Source organism: Crocodylus porosus, unplaced genomic scaffold (assembly GCF_001723895.1).
Source record: "Crocodylus porosus isolate Cpor-Errol unplaced genomic scaffold, CroPor_comp1, whole genome shotgun sequence".
NCBI lineage: Eukaryota > Metazoa > Chordata > Crocodylia > Crocodylidae > Crocodylus > Crocodylus porosus.
This window is the reverse complement of record NW_017728921.1, coordinates 27,920,825-27,935,282: the sequence shown is the minus strand read 5'-3', so window position 1 is coordinate 27,935,282 and position 14,458 is coordinate 27,920,825. Positions and strand designations below refer to the sequence as shown.

Sequence of the window (14,458 nt, the reverse complement as noted above, 5' to 3'; positions counted from 1 at the left end):
AAGCAAATGCTGTGGTTTTAAACTTGGCACCAAGTTTAAAATTGTGCCTTTCACTTCCCTGGTGATGAGGATCCCGGGGCCCTGAACTGGTAGAGGCCCCTGGGCTTGTGCTCAGCTGGCCCATCCATTAATTTGCCTGTGCTAGCAAGGTGGTGTAGGGAGTCATGTGGTGGAGTAGGATTTGGTTTTATTCCTGGTTCTGTAACTGATTTTCTGTATACTTTAGGAAAAATTCTGGGCATCTATTTCCCCATCTGTAAAAGTAGCCTAGTGCTATTAACCCCCACCTTCTTGCTGATGCTTTGAGTTCCATGGGTAAAAAGCGTTTTCTCAGTCACTCATAATCTGCCTCATCCTAGCAAGCCCATCAGCCTGTCATAATTAAGGTGTGCTGACTTCTGGAGCCAAGAGCATACAAGGGCATGATGTGGCTAAGATTTGTGTCCAGCCCAAGTGGCGAGGTACCTATTCACAGAATTCCCAAACGGCAAGATATGTATTCATAGATGGATTGACTGGAGTGGTCTCTAGCACAAGTCCAGAGAAGGGCTGAAGCTTGCACCTCTAGGGCTCTAGTAAGAGAACCCAATGGCTCAGCCACTCTTTTCAAAAGATGCTCTTTATGAGCTCAATATTATTTCTGCTTCCCAGCCCGTCCACAAAAAAGTTAAACTTACCTGACTCGATATTAGTGGGTGATGTAGTCAGTAATATAGTAATGGGTGGACAAGTGGGGCACAAGCCCCAGGTACTGCCTGGGTAGTAGCAGGGTGCCAGAATGGAGCTGGGGGTCACCTCATCGTCCCATCGGCTCTGCACCTGTGCCTTCCCTTCAGTGGCTCTAGCTCCAGCTCTGGCAGTGGGGAGGGAGAGAAATGGCAGGAGCTCAAAGTTTGCTGGCACTGGGGGAGATTTGCCTGGGTTTTTTTAAGAGGGAAATGGTGTTGCACTAAAGAGGCTTATCCTGGATGCAGAGGCCAGCTCATAATTTGAGACTTGAGGCATGAGGCACTTCTACTTCTGAATGGAAAATTTAGTTTCTAGATAAAGGCTTTCCATTTTTATTTGGGTCTCCCCACCCTTGAATTTATCTGCAGGAAAAACAAATCCACGTCGCTCTACTAATCTCTTCCACAGTAGACTTTACCTGACTTCAGAACATGCTCATCCAAGCAGGCTTTAGGCAGAACCATCAGCTCTGGATGGAGATGAATGGGAAACTGGCTTCAGGTCCCTGCGATAGAGACAGTTGGCTCTATTCTCCTGGAGTCCCGATCCCATGAAATGCTGAGCATCACCTGCAGTGGGCTAAGGACCCTTGTATGCCAAAAGCCTAGCAACATCCAATTCCTAATGAGGTCTGTTGTAAGCAGTCCTCCATTTGACCAGCAGGAATTTGTTAGTGTTAAATTAGAGAGGTTACTGTTAAGTTACTGATCAAATAAAAATGCACAGACATCCTCAGGAAATATTTAAAAATCTCTCTCTTAAGACCTCAGCAACAGCTGAGGGACTAATATAAGAATGAGAAGAACCATTGTGGAATAGAAACAGTAATGGCATGGTCCAGGGCCTCAGATATTTCTGGCTTCTTTGGGTTTGTCTGCATGGTATCCCCAGTGTGTCCTAAGGGGAGGTGGGCCTAATCATGCTCTTCTCACCTGTTCCCACTTGCAACCAAACCTGGAATGCAGAAGTGAAGCTGCTCGGGGAGCATCCTCCCTTGGCTGCTCTTGAGATCTGAGGGGGCGCAGTGTAGACCTACTCTTCAGCCCTCCCACTAACTTGGGTTGCATTCTACAGCAGGGATGTCCAACTCATTCAGTCCCATAGGCTGGATCCAGACATTGGGACTTCTTGCAGGCCAGATGCCACCCTACTGCTGGAGGTGGGTTGGCTTATTGGTGCAAGTGCCAGAGCTGCTGTATTGATGCGGCTTTGGACCCCAGGGGGAGAACACTGCTGCTCACCTCCCATTTTCCTCTGCTGTTCAGGTGGATGGTCAACTATAGCTGAAGATTATTTGGCTTCAGGAAAAGGTGGGGGGTGGGGAGCAGCAGTGGCATTCACCCTCTTAGTTTTAGGGCCATGCATTTTAACCACTCACAGGCTGCAATTTCAACACCCATGGGCCACATGCAACCTGCAGGCTGCTATTTGGACTGCCCTATTCTACAGCACCATGTATTGACCACAGTGGAATTTGTCGTGTGTTGCATGAATGCTTTTAGATATTGCTGGCTGAAAAAGCTTCATTGGAAGATTGTTTTGGCAAACCTGATTTTTGTTTTTTACTTAATTGTATCAATTTCAACATTTTTTTTAAAGCTTCTCCCTTTTTTAAATGCTAACGCATCCCATTTGGAAATGACCTCATGTTGACATTTAGTTTATGTAAAGTGATTTTGACCTTTTTCTGTTTCTTGAAAGAAAATATTTGCCTTGGGCCAATCAAAATGTTTCAAGAAATTCTGTAAAGAAGCGTTAGGCAATTCATCACATTTTGGGATAAAATTGTTCATAGGTCAGAAGCTTCATAGTATCAGCCAGCTTGATTTAAACTATGGCTTGTTTGAATGTTCTCAGGCTGGGAACCCTGTTCTTAAAAGGGGAGGGGTTCACTGCTAGAGAGGAGGCCACTAACTTTAAAAGAGCAGTAACATTACAGAAAGAAATCAGAGAACAGCTTTGTGGGCCAAAAAGTGCTTCTAGAGACTTGAAGCAGAGCTGCATAGTGGACTGAAGATAGATGACCCCTTCCTTGGCCACCTGCTCAATCTAAAACAGAGCTGGGGCACTAAGAAGGCCTTATCGTAGGGTGGGGGGCACACAATGTCTTTACACTGGTATCTTTACACAGGACATGCATCACACAGCCCTACAAAGGTTTAAGTCACGCTTCGAGTTAATTCTGTCCTTCAAAGTCAATTTTATTTTATATGCTGGTGTAAATTCCGCTGGAGACTAGGTCATACATTGACAGCCCTAGTCAATTTAATCCCCAAATAGCCATTTGCTCAACCTGAAACTCTTATTATTAACTCACCTGACACCTAGTGGAGATATAGTAGGCAGACACCTTGGAAGAGCTATGTATCTGTCTGCTCCAGAGACCAATGGCATTTACATTGGCATACAAACTAGTGTTAATGTGTTATGTGTCTGCACCCATAGTGAGAGATGGTTTGGTCTGAAGGACAAGCGTACAAAGCCCGTGGTACTAGACAATAGCTTAGCTGTGACTGCTACTGTGGTAGATGTCAAAAATGGTTATAAAATAGTTAGGCAGTAGTTCGATACAGCTGTAACACCTTGGCTATGATTTCTTCAGATCATACAAGGTGAGTGACATTGAGCCTAGTCAGAATTGGAATAGAAGAGCTCCAGGCAAATCCTAGATACCAATGGTTTCAGCACAGGATACTCCTTTGCTTGAATTGGTACTGAATGTATGCTTCTGCATGCTGTTCGAGGGCAGTGGTGTTAGAAAGCCATCTTTTGGAGAAGACCTAGATGGGTGGTCCAGACTACATACCAACATTAACAATGCAATGGCACTTTCTCTTTCAGTAGGAGTTCTGGCCCTGGGTACATTCTGCTATGAATAATTGTGTTTTGCTTGTGGTTTCATTCAAGTACCATGCTTTTCTCTTGCATGTGCTGTTTAAACAGGCACTGTACACTTCAGAACATTTCATTACCATAAAACAATTCCCATGTGCAGAACATAGGGGATCCTTTGGAACAAAGGGAACGATCTGGCAGTGTGCTTCTTCACAGGGGGCCCAGTACTGGGGTTCTTGTTCAGGACAAAATCTTTCTGAAATCAGTGAGCATTTTCCTTGCATTAATATTGAGAAACTTGGAGAATTTAGACCTACCCATAAGATTAAATGCAAGGAAAACTAGAAGTTTAAGCTGACAGAAGATAACTTTACTGCACCCCAAGTATCAGTGATCTGCATTCACCTAAAAGAATTGCCCAAGATAGATGCCATCCAGCCAGTCACTACATGGGGAGAAAGCCATGATGAGGAAAGCATCTAAGGCCCCTGGCAGACATTACACTTAAGACGCAATTAACCTGTTAATCTCACCATAAATAGTAACCTGGCCACATGTTCTGGCAGTTAATGATGTGACAAAATGAGGAAACAGGCACACAAATATTTCACAAAATGTGGGATATTTTTGTGGTTGGTTTCCATTGCACCTTAAAGTGAACATGTGGCATAGTAGCTCTGGTATCAGCTGTATGGCAGGGTTTGGTTGATTGCTTCCTTTCCCCTTGAGCTGGTAGGCTGACAACTGTGTGGTGCAGCCCTGCATGGGGCTGCACCCGGCTGTTCTCAGGGTGTTGAATCAAGAAGCGCTCAGCTGGACCGGGGTGCAGGTGACGGGGCTGTGGAGCTCCCCATGACCCAGCGTGGGGCTTGTCTTGCAGCTGAGGAACAAGGCACATTCTTATGCCAGGTTAAAGGGAGCCATGGGGCTCCCTGCAACTTGGCCGGTTGACTGCCTTGCCCCATAGCTCCCAGAAGTTGCGGAGCAGGGCATTTAACATATCCTAGGATAGAGACTTTGTGGGACCATCAAATGAGTGTGTGCCAGGGGCCTAAGAGGTCCTCTATAGGCTGTTGGATAAAAATAGGATGCAGTTTGTTCATTGCCAACTAACCTTGCTCTATTTCTTTCTAGTTTAGCCCCTCAGCATGAAGAGGGTGGTCATGTCCCATCTCCTTTCTTATTTCTTTATTTTTTTTCTTTCTAAGACTTATTCTATAAAATAAATACACAGGCAAAACCACAGCAGTAAATGTTTTCGATCCGAGCCTTACTACATCCCACCCCAACCTCTCCCCAAAAAACAATAGTACTAGCACTAGAGAGAGACCTGGGCCAAGGTTGGGAGGTCATTCTGTAATGGATTTTGAGACTGGTTTATCTTATGTCGGAAAGGAACATTTTGTACTTTTCTGAGGAAGTTTGTTTTTTTTTTTTTTTAATTGTCATAGGTCAATCCAAAATATTTCGTTCACATTTTGAGAGGTTTTTAAAAATGTTGTGTTATAACTTAAAAATAGAAATAATAGGCACTTCAAAACGAAACATATTCTGTTGTTACATTACAAAAAATATTAAAGTGAAATGATCTGACATCATTAGACCTTCTCCTTTTATCTAACACAGTTATTTTTTTAATTGGGATTCTGGCTATGGTGATCCTGTTTTGGGGAAGGCTTTTAATTTCCTTAGAATAGCATGGCCCAATGGAAAATGGTTCTGCTGAAATGTCCCTTACCAGATCTAATAACGGGAAAGCTGAAGGCTACCCGCAGCATACAGGCTCTATAGTTTTCTAAAAAGTTACATTTATTCTTTTCTTCCTGTCCACTTTCCTTCCTGTACCTTTTCAAGTAAATCTACCACATTATGATTAAGAATGCACTTAATTTTGGACCTGTACATGGGACATATATGCCTAATGTATTCTTCAGGGGGACTGGACTTACAAGATGACCTTGTAAGATCCCTTCCTGCCCTACTTTCCTATGATCCTGTAACATAGGCAGACTTCATCTTCAATACAGATGCGCAGCCAATCCTAGCTTTCTGATTAGGACAGTAGTTCTTTACCATTTTAGATTCATTTCACCCCTCATTAGACTCAAGGGACCCCTTGGAAAATGCCAGCTTTTAGTTTTCACTCATTTTTGACTACAGAAAAATAATAGAGCAACTTTTCTGTTGCAGAGAAAGCAGAAAGAGCACAACAGGTCAGAATCTCTTTAACACTACGGATTCCTGTTTGAAATCTCTGGATTTGTCTTGTGAATCGTGTGTGTGTACCTACCACTGCTAACATTGTGGAACCACCCCTTGGCATGCTTGAAAAGATCTCATGGCACCCGTGTTGAGAATCAGTGAACGAGCTTGCTGTGGCCGAGTTAGAAGTGTGAATTGCATCCCAGGTCCTAGTGAGAGTAATAGCCAAGCTCTCAGCAAAACCATGCTTCAGCCTTTGGGCTGGTTCAGTTCACAGTGTTTCACTGATTGAAAATGAGGAACAATTGAAAGTGTTACGAGGTCTCTGTTCCACAGAGAATAGCACAAAAATAAATACCCTGAGAATCCAGCATTCCTAGGAAAGGGAGAGCAAACAATTTCTTAGATATATCAAAACCCAGTCTTGCCTATAAGGAAAAAACCTGAAAGTTGGCTGTCAGTATGTATTTCACATGCAGTCTGTTGACTGACTGGGCTGCTGAAAGGAAAATATACATCTAGTGAGTCATAAGGCACTAGTGATAAGGTAGAATATATTGAACACAAGTAGAATAATTTCTCAGCCTCTTGTAGGCTTAGATCAAATGTGGTAGTCCTAGCCCACAAAGAGAGAGTAGCTGGAACAAATGTTGTCATGAGATTGCAGCCCCTCATAATTCACATGATAGCAGGGCCAAACACATAATTTGTTCAATATCTATAGAAGAAAATGAGTGTAACTGATGCTTAAGATCAGACAGCTCCCCAGGTGTGCGGCAACTTGGCAGTTCTGCCTTTTGTTTAATTTGTACTGCCCTTGAAATTTTCCAGGATTTTTCTCTGTCGGGGCAGCTAGCCCTTTTTTACACACTATTCAAAGTAGATTGCAATGGTACAGCTGCATGGACAGTGAGCTCTTCCAGGGGGACTTGATTTTAATCCTTTCTTTTTCATCAACTTGCTTAATTTAAGTAAGATAGTTTGGCTGAAAGTCAAAGGTTGCTGTTCATTTATGGAAAAACACAGCAGAGGGGGAACACTTATAAAGCAATATCTGAAACTGGCCAAATCCTGACTGACATCCATGAGAGTTTGCAGGCAGTAAGGGCTTTAAGATCTAGCTCCATGTCTAACGTTGTCATTAGCATAGCGGGTGTTCAGAACCCCTGCAGGGTATGTAATAAAAGCTTAACAATATAGTACAACTCATAAACAGCTAAGAGCAGCCTCATCAGTTAAATCGTTTGTTAATCCACCAAGACATTGGATACACTTAACTTCCTGCTTGATGCACTCCTTAGTGAGGCTTCCAGACCTTAACATTTGGTGCATTTTAAATGTTCCTTTATTGGTGAGAAAGCAGTTCCTACTTTGATCAGTTAGAATCTCCTGGTTCTTTCTGAGAGAACGGCAACAATACGCTGGTACCGTTCCAGCTTTGATTACTGCATCTTTAAATAACTCCTTTGGTTTCAGTTGGATTTGGCATTCTCCACTTCCTTCCCTTAACCACTGCACAATGCTGCTCTGAGCAACTGTCTTCTGATTCCCATGGCAGTTTGTGTTTCACTGAGACATGAGATGATCCCCTTTCTATGTTGGCTTGTCCTTAGTCCCGCCTCTGTGCATAAATGCAAGTGATGGTGATTGTCTGAATCCTGACCTTGGCTTGGCTCTAAATAAAAGAGCAAAAAAAAATCTCAGTAGCAGGTTTTTCTAGCTACCACTTACTGTACATTGCCGTGACTAGTGCTTCTCTACTTTTTTTTAGACTCAAGGCACCCTTCAGAAAATGCCAGCTCTTAGCTTTCACTCATCTTCTGACTACAAAAAAAGCAGTTCTGTTGCAAAGCGCTCAAACCACAGCAGGTCATACTGTTTTGGACACGATGGATTTCTAATTGAAATCTCTGGTTTATCCTGTGAATCATGTGCAGGTGTTTGCATAATTAACACTTCTGTGACTGGCGATTCTAGGTAATTTTCTCCAAGATGTTCACCAAGAACTTCTACCTGAGAATGTAGGAAAACTAGGCAGAGGGTGAAGGTGAGGGAGCCATATACAACCCCCATCTTGGCCTGTGTTAGTTGATGATGCGTGAACGGTGTACAGAATTTTGCTAGAGGAAGGCTTGCATCAATGCTCAAGGACAAATTGCAGTCGGGAAAAAAATGTCCTTCTCTTCCATGGCTCAGAAAATCGAGCACATGCAAGCACATAGCTTTCCTCCCAGCTCTTACTGGCACAGACTCCTATAGCTAGTATTTTTTTATTTCACCTGCTGGGGCAAATACAATCATGTGTCTATATGTTCATTAAAGCACTTTTGCTATTGTGCATTAAATTTAGTGCCTCTAATGTGAAGTACTAAAAAAGGCACATTAGGCTGCTCTAATGGTCCGTAGCAAAAGTGCACACTTTTTTAGTGATGCTTAATGCACAGTAGCCTATTTTTACTGTGCATTAGCATATTAGCATGGTTTTTAATATGATGCTTTAATGTGCAGTAAAGTAGACTACTGCACATTAAAGTGCATGTGTAGATGTGCCCACTTCTGATAACAGAACCAATGCCATTAAGAGTGTAGACCTCCAAGCCCTTAACCACTCAACCAAATTGACCACCAGGGATTATAGAAGCTAGTTATTTTTCTTATCCATGCATGAGAAATCTGAGAAAACTTTCTGCCAAGTAAACTCAGAGGAGTATTCCCCAGAAAAACAACTTTTCTATTATTTTTTTTTTCAGGAGGGCTCTGGAGAAAGCTCTCTGAGGACTATCTATGCAGCTTCTGCTCTGCTTCATCTTGCTAAACTCAGTGAAATCCTCAAATTAGTCAAAAGATAACAGTGTCTTTTTCATCTCTTCTAAGCCAGAAACTCTTCTGAGGGTGATACATCTCTAAATTTTTACATCTCTTCCGAGAGAGGTTACTTTAGGACCATGGTTTTCAACCTTGTTAGAATCAGAAAATGCCAGCTTTTAGCCTTCACTCATCTTTTGAGTATAAAAAAATAATAGAATAGTTCTTCTGTTGCAACAAACTCAGACCACAGCCAGCCAGAATGTTTTGGACACTATGGGTTCCTACTTGAAATCTCTGGTCTATCTTGTGAATCAAGTGTAGGTGTTTGTGCACCTAAAAGTGCTAACATTGTGTGACACCCTACAACACCCTTAACAGTATTTTGCAGCACCCTAGTTGAGAATCACTGCTTTAGAATGACTTCTACTTGCAGAGCAAAATTCTGTTCTATAGGATCCCTGTACAAAGAGAGGTTCTTGAAATGAACATGCTAAAGTATTAACACCAGTGAGTATGACATCAGTAGAACTGATCCCATGGACAAAGATCCCTTAGGTTCTAGATAGCTGTGCAAGACTTCAAAAGATCTGGGGTAACATTTTCAAAGTCACTTAGAATCAAATACATGTGCTCATTGACATTCTGATTAAAACACCGCTGTGTTGTCACAGCATCACATGTATTAAGCCCCCCTGCATTTAAAAATGGCCACAGGGTGCTTTAACTAAACCTTGTTGAATTAGTTTTAGATAAAGCACCCTGTGGCCTTTTTTAAATGCATGGAGGCTTAATACAGGTGATAGTGAGGTGTGTTAATTAAAGCAGCTGCCTGAGAACCGTTCTAATTAAAATGCCTCCACCCTCCCCCTCTGAGCACATGTATAGGCAGCCTTAAGTTCTTGAGTTATTTAAAATTACATTTTAGGCTTATAAATCTTTTAGGTGCTTTGGAAAATGCTACTCCTGGTGACTTGGTTCAGGTAACATCATTGTATACACTGCCACCAAGGCTTTTATCTAAGAATTTCAATGAACTTGAGGCTAGGAACAGATGTTGCATTTGTCCCTGGATAACTTGGACCTGTGTTTGTCTTGGAACAAACACATCTTGGGATTGGGATGTACGCATATCACTCTTCTAAACAGCAGTTAGTGAGTGACTGAATGCAGTGTCACTTTTCTGCCATAGATTCAATAGTGCAATCCTGGGATAACTGTACAGATGTGCTTTGCAGTATTCCAGGATAAACTGTTACTACCTCTTATCTGGGAAACTTTTTTAGGAGTTATCCCAGGACAATAGGTATGGATGTCTGTATGACTGCACTCTGTCCCGGGATTAAAATGGTTTACCCTGGGACAGATGTGACATCTGTATGCAGCCATACAGAAGTGGGAAAGTAGTTTTATTTTCCTGTTGCAGATGGAGAAAGTGAGGCACAAAAAGGGGTAGCAATTTGCTAACAACTACACAGTAAATCTGTGGATATTTTTGGCTACAGGAAAGAAAGTGTTCCTGACTCTCACTCAGATATGCTTCCTTCAGAAGGTTTGCTGCATAGCTCGCACTCCAGATTTCTTACACCTGATATGCAAAGCTAGAAACCTCAGGAGAACAGGCTGTTTTGCAGAATCTTGTCACGTTCTCTTTACATCCCAGCCAGAACCTGCAAACAAAGAGGGGGCTGTAGGATGAAATGCAATTATTTGCATAATTAAGCAAATTGTTTTTTAACCTCTAGTGAGATCTGAGATAGGATTAATGTCAGTCTTTAATGTCTCATCCAGACTGATTCACCTTTCCTAAATCATTCCAGGAAGATGCTTGTCCAGTCTCTTCGAGGAAGAAAGAGATTCCAATCTTCCCTTAGATGATTTGTTCCATTGTTCCCCTGTTTATAGTTAAGAAGCTTGTCCTGAGATTTACTTTGTATCCTGGTCTCTGAGACAAAAAGCCACCTTTTCTCCATCATCTTTATGGCAGCATTTTGGATATTTCAAAACAGCTATAATGTCTCCTCCTCAGATCAACCACTCTTTCAGCCATGATCATGGTCCTTTGCTGTTACCATGAGACAGTTGTTTGGTCTCCTGCTTAGATGATTCTGGATAGGTTCTTGGTGCTGAATGAAGAGAAGGGGTGAAGCTGTGGTATTCACTTCCTACTTGCCATGCACAAGGTAACTGACTGTACAAATGAGTTCAGATGAGTGTCTGGTCTTTTTCTATGCCCTTGGCACATACACTATTTATGGCTTTGAGGGTGTGAGTTCAGATGAGTGTCTGGTCTTTTTCTATGCCCTTGACACATACAATATTTATGGCTTTGATGGTATGTGGACAAAGAGATTATATATGGGGTAATAGACTTGCTGCTGCTGCTAATTTATTACCTGCTGAGATTCCAACATGCTAACAAACAGCCACTTGGATGAGCTTGCATATACCTTCCTGGAAACAACAGGGTCAGGTGGGGCTCCTGCAGACATATGCTCTGTGTCATCTTTGAGTCTTGTCTAGAATATCTGTTATCTGGAGTCAGCCCTGTTGAGCTCATATTTGAGCTGAGAGGCTATGTCACCCCTTTACCAGCTCGAGGCAGGAAGTTTTCTCATGACGTCAGATGCCAATGAATTCAAAAAGATACTTTTGATCTCTTGATTGGTTCTGTGTGCATGACTGCGTTCCTCCTCTGGACAGGATGTCTGTCAGCTTTTGTCATTTAAAAGGGGGGCTTGCATCCCTCAGTTTCACGTGCCCACCAGCTCTGTTCTTGGTTGTTATGCTGGTTCACATACCACCATACACTCTCCAAATTCAGGATTTTTGCTGTGGGAGGGAGCATAGACACTACATAAGTGTTGGCAGGGGGGAGGGGAGGGCATAACTCTGTGCCACTGACACCATCCCCACTGCTGCCAGGCACTGGCTGCAGCCAGGCTGCAGCCCCATACCCCATTGTTGGCACAGAAATATGGGGGGGCATGTGCTTCCCATTGCTCCCCCACACACACATATCACATATGGGAAGGAGAGGAGAAGTGAATAGTAGGATTTGGAAAGAGTGAAGAGACAGCTTCTTGGAAATGCCAAGAGGAAGCCAAAGCCTGCTGCTGGGGAAGCCTGGAGAACCATGGGACTGATCTGCCCATAGGTAGCTGGGAGGCATAACATTGGCCAGGATACAGCCTGCAGAGCCAGAATGTAACATCAGCTCATCTTGTCTGACCAGGAGAGACAAATACTGCATCATCCCTTCCTCCTATCCATGGTCAGACTGGGAAATCTGACCTGTATGAGGGTACACAACTGCTTTATCATTTAAACAATGGATCATGTATAGCCGTGGTTCTCAGCTTTTGTGTTCTCAAGGCACCCCACCAAAAATTTTCAAAATATAGTGGCATTCCATTATAAAAAATGAATGTAAATATATTATGCATACTATAATATACACATAATAATTCTATTATTAATTACTATATTAGCAATGGATTAGGTTATTATAATTATATTATGATCAGTCCACTGCCACCATCACTGCGACCAAGTGGAACTGCGCCGCTGCTCACCTCCTTCACAGCTGGATCAGGAAGCATTTGTGGTGGGAGCATGTCCTTCACAGTATCTCCAAAAAACAGAAGCACATGGGGCAGGTGGAACTGTCCTGCAATGTCTTGCATACCTCTGATTTTAGGAGGCTTATCAGATATGGGTGAAGGCATGCCATTTCTGCTGCAGATCTTCCTAGTTCAGATCCAGCATGCTTCCTGAAAAAAGGGTCATGCGGTGCAGTTCTGCCTGGTGGCAGCAGCATCTATCTCCAGGGTGCCACTACCAGGGGGTTCTCATGACAGGACTGTGGTTGAGAAATGTGTGTATTAGCTGTGATTTTTCTTAGCAGCTTGGCTTAGGAGAGGGATAGGATGCAGCAACATTATATGTGGTGTTTAATATTAATCTCTAGCAGTATTTAGACATTCCAAGACTGTTTTGGCTGTTTGAAGTATAATGAGGATATTACAGTGTTTGTCAGTACAAAGCATATGATTCTGTGCACAAGTCAGTGTGTTGTTCATTTGCATGGCAGTCATATGAATAGGGTACTGGACTGGGATTTAAAGGTCTGGAACAAAGTCCTGGCACCACTTATGTCAACAGGGAAACTCCCATTGACTTCAGTGGGGCAGCATTTTACCTCCAAATCCTTTTCACAGGCCTGCAGCTGATCTGCCTTAGGCAGCAGGTTCATTGAAATCTCTGTGCTGCTTTCCTTTCTCATGCTTTGTCTGTCTTGTCTATTTAAATTGTAAGACCTTTGGAGCAGGGATTGCATCTCTCTCTACTTGTAGGTCAGGAATCGCATCTCTCTGTGTTTGTACACTAGCAGGGTCCAGTTCTGGTCAAGACCTCTAGGTATGGAGGTTTAATGCAAATAAATAATAACAGCAATATAAGCCTCAAAAAGGGGCAAAGGGGTTCATTGTTAATAACACTTGTGTGCATACATGCACATACACACAGAGGAATAATGGATCAAAGATTGAGGCACTTAACCTAAGACTCTGAAAATCCCTGGAGTTCAGCTCAGACTTCCAGTGTGATGCTGAGCAAGTGACTGAAGCTCAGATACTCCCAGACACCTAATTCCCATTGAAATCATACAGAGGGGTTTGTTCCCTACATACTTTTGTGAATTTGGGGCTGAGACCCTATCTGTTTTTAAAAGGTTTGATTGTTCTACCCCCCGACTATCTGGGCAACCTACTCCTGCTCCCCACCTCCCTCCAGTAAATCACCAAGGAAGTTCCTTTGTTAGAATAGCTTCAGACGGCTTCCTGAGTAAGGATATTTTTGTGAGGGCATTTTCCAAGAAAAGTGTGTCTATATGAAGTTTACCTCCAGAGCTGTGTCAGTAGGGGTATGGTTGTATTATTATTTTTTTATTATTATTATTTTATATTTTATTATGTTGTTATTATTTCACTATTTTTATGTTTCTCACCATGATAACTATACCCAGAAACCTTTAAGTGTAAACTAAGCCTTGATCTCTGACTGAGTATATCACACTGCTCAACCAGAGTGCTGCAGCATCCTGGGGTGTCATGAGATCCTTTTAAGGATACTGTGCAGTGCCACACATCATTAGCACTATTGGGTATGCAACATAATTCCCAGGATACTAAACCCAGAGATTTCAAATAGGAATCCATACTGTCAACATCTGTCCTGTTGCAGTCTTTCTGCTTCCTGTGCAACAGGAGAATTGCTCTATTATTTTTCTGTTGTCAAAAAACAAGTGGAAGTGTTTTTTTTCTGAGTGGTGTCTTGAGTCTAACAAGATTGAGAACCTCTGGTTTGCATAATACAGTTCTCAATACCTAAGCTAACTCAGGCACCAATAGCAGTACTGTTGCATCTACACAGTGCTTCATCTGGATGAATAGACCCTGCTTCTTACAATGTGGGTATCTGTATGGTACTACATTGTGTATTCTGTGCCTCAGATCTCCATGTGTGAAATGTAGATCATAGTAATTCCCTACTTCTAAGCTGTGTTGCAAAGACTGAGGATGTTCTTTTGTTACAGAAATTAGGACAGAAAAGATAACTGAGATAAGGGCAATCCATGCTCTGAAGAGTGCTTGCATTGTGTTCCTAAGGCATGAGTTTTATTTCATGTATACAGTCTCAGAGGTGTCTATGCAATGGGAAATCAGTACCACAGAAATAATGAATCCCCCATTAGTCCTGTGCGAAGCGGCTAGTATTCGCTCTGGATTCAGATTCAGCCAATTCGGGGGAGAGTAATTCGATTCACTGTCCCAATTCAATTTGGGCAAATCTGATTCGCAGATTCAGCTGCTGCCAAATCTCCGAA

General features: G+C 42.5%; 1 protein-coding gene across 2 annotated transcripts in view; it reads left to right on the top strand.

The window, feature by feature from the left end:
• NOS1 (nitric oxide synthase 1) overlaps window positions 1–14,458 on the top strand; it is a 131,913-nt gene that overhangs the window by 60,214 nt on the left and 57,241 nt on the right. The window lies entirely within an intron of this gene.